The following is a 3,030-nucleotide window of genomic DNA, read 5'->3' on the forward strand; positions in this document are numbered from 1 at the left end:
CATATCCTGGTTGGTTTGACTTCTCCAGTCAAGCCAAGCTTTCTGATAGTGGATGCAGGTATTAGGTTGATACTTGCTCCAATGTCACAAAGGGCTGTCTTGGTATAAGCACCTTCTAATGTGCATGGTATCATAAAGCTTCCTGGATCTTGAAGCTTTTCTGGTAAGCTTTTCAGAATGACTGCACTGCATTCTTCAGTGAGAAACACTTTTTCAGTTTCTCTCCAATCCTTCTTATGACTTAAGATCTCTTTCATGAACTTAGCATAAGAAGGTATTTGCTCAAGTGCCTCTGCAAACGGAATCTTTATTTCAAGAGTCCTTAGATAGTCTGCAAAGTGGGCAAATTGCTTATCCTGTTCCGCTTGGCGGAGTTTCTGAGGATAAGGCATCTTGGCTTTATATTCTTCAATCTTAGTTGCTGCAGGTTTATTCCTTACAGAAGTGGTTGGAGAAGCCTTTTTATAGGGGTTACTATCAGCACTCTCAGGTGTCTGATTCCTCATTGGCGTTTGAACGCCAGGATTGGGTGAAGAATGGGCGTTTAATGCCAACTTTTCCCCCTTTTCTGGCGTTTGAACGCCAGAATTGGGCAGGGAATGGGCGTTTAACGCCAGCTTTTCCCCCTTTTCTGACGTTTGAATGCCAGGAGTATTCCTCTCTGGGCTCTTACTGTCCTCAGAGGGATTTTGAGCAGTGGTTTGGTTATCCTCTGTCAACTGTTCCTTTCTTGGATTTTTGCTACTTTGAGCAGTGTTATTTGATGTGTGGAAAACGATCCAACACAAAACTCACCGGCAAGTGTACCGGGTCACATCAAGTAGTAAAACTCACGGGAGTGAGGTCGATCCCACAGGGATTGAAGGATTGAGCAATTTTAGTTTAGTGGTTGATTTAGTCAAGCGAATCAAGTATTGGTTGAGTGATTTTGTATCCAACAGTAAGTAAATAGCAGGAAATGTAAAGGGAGAGGGATGAATTGCAGAAATTAAAGAGAATTGGAAGTAAAGGTGCTGAATCTTAAAGAACAAGAAATTAAATGACTGAAACTTAAAGTGCAAGAAATGTAAAATTACAGTAACTTAGAGTGCAAGAAATATAAATTGCTTGAATGAAGAAGGGAATTGAGGACTGGGATTTTAGAATTTAAGCAAGGGAAATTAAATTGCAGCAATCAACAAAGCAAAAGATGAATTGAAAGTAACTAGAATTCAAACAGAAAATGAAAATGTAATTGCAGCAGTGGTTCAGCAGAAGAACCCAAAAGGAAAATTGGATCTCAGGACTCCAGAGACTAGATAGCAAAGTCTAGATCTCAATTGCCTTCCCAGATCCAAACTCACAAAGCAATTAACAAGAAATTAAAGAATCCAAGTTCACAAAGCAATTAAAGAGAAATTGAAGATTAAAGCAGTAAAGGAAATTGAATTCAACTTAATTATGCAGTAGAAAAATCAAAGAGATCTTGAAGGGAGATTGAGACAGAAATTCCTCAATTCTTCACACTCAAGACTCAAACAAAACCCAGTAAAAGAAACAAAAGATCAGAGGTAGAAGAAATGAATTCTCTCCTCCAATTGCAGAAAACAGAAAATGGAAAGTGAGCTCTCAAGATGAAAATTCAAAAATGAAAGTAAGCTCTCTCTCCAAAAGGAACTCTCTACTCTAATCCTAACTAACACCTATTTATACACTTTCTATTTTGGATCTAAGAATTTTGAGTGGGCTTTTTGATTTGGTGAAGAAATGAATTAAGTTGGATTTTTGATTCAATTTTTAGCCCATGAGAAATTAGCTTCCAGGAGGCTGCCCTGCCCTTGTGGAGGGCAGGGGAGGGAAATTGTGTGCGTGCTGAGTGTGGGACATCAGGATGCTGCCCTGCCCTTGTGGAGGGCAGGGCAATGTTGCCATGGTACGCTTGAAATATTTTGCGTGCCAAGTCTTGACATCATCAGGGTAGCACTCAAGTGGTGCAGCTTCCTTGCTTTGTTAGTGAAGCCTCCATGTTCGAGACTTACTGGGAGCATTTTGGCCAATTTTTTTTATGAGAGCCCGATATTACTCTTGAGGAGGGCAGGGCAGAATTTTTCCTTCCTTTGTTCCTTGGCATAGAGTTGTGCTCCGCTCTTATGGAGGGCAGGGCAGTGATGTTTTGGAAGCTTGGTTCATTATGCTGCTCTCCTGGAGGGCAGTGTGCTCTTGTGGAGAGTAGTGTGGCTTCCTTCATCAATGTTGCGCCATACTTTTCCTTCTTTTACCACACCTTTTTCTTCCTTTAGCCACACTTCTTAAGCCACGTTTTTCTTCTTTTCTTCCTTTCTTCACCTACAAGAAACCAAAACAACAAATCAAAGTATCTCCAATTTCACAAGGTTTATAAATCAATTAAAAATCAATTAAATTTAGCTTAAACCTCATGATTTAGCATCAATTAAATGGTGGTTGTTTGATTCAAATAAAACATGTAATTCCACTCTAAATTGCTTACTTAAGGTGCAAGAAAGTGCATAAAAACTAGTGAAACAAGTGAAATTAGCTTGAGAAATGGGTATATGATGACTTGTCATCACTATTCAATGTCTTCCCACTTCTCAGTTGAACTGCTTGGCATTCTTCTGTTATCTGTTTAGATAACTACTGTTTTGTCTGATTCAACTGTGATTCTATGTTCTTGTCAGCAATTTTAGTTTCTTGGAGCATCTCTTTAAATTCTGCTAACTGTTTTGTCATCAGGTGTAGTTGCTGATTAAGCTCAACCATCTGTTCTTGAGGATTAGGATCTGTGGTTACTGCCATAACTTCTTCTTTTGTAGAGGACTCATTGCTAGAGTACAAATGTTGATTTCTAGCAACAGTATCTATAAGCTCTTGAACCTCTTCAATCGTCTTCCTCATATGTATAGATCTACCAGCTGAGTGGTCTAGAGACATCTAAGCTTTTTCTGTAAGCCCATAGTAGAAGATGTCTAACTGTACCCACTCTGAAAACATTTCAGAGGGGCATTTTCTTAGCATACCTCTATACCTCTC

This window comes from Arachis duranensis, chromosome 6, assembly GCF_000817695.3.
Source record: "Arachis duranensis cultivar V14167 chromosome 6, aradu.V14167.gnm2.J7QH, whole genome shotgun sequence".
NCBI classification, from domain to species: Eukaryota; Viridiplantae; Streptophyta; class Magnoliopsida; order Fabales; family Fabaceae; genus Arachis; species Arachis duranensis.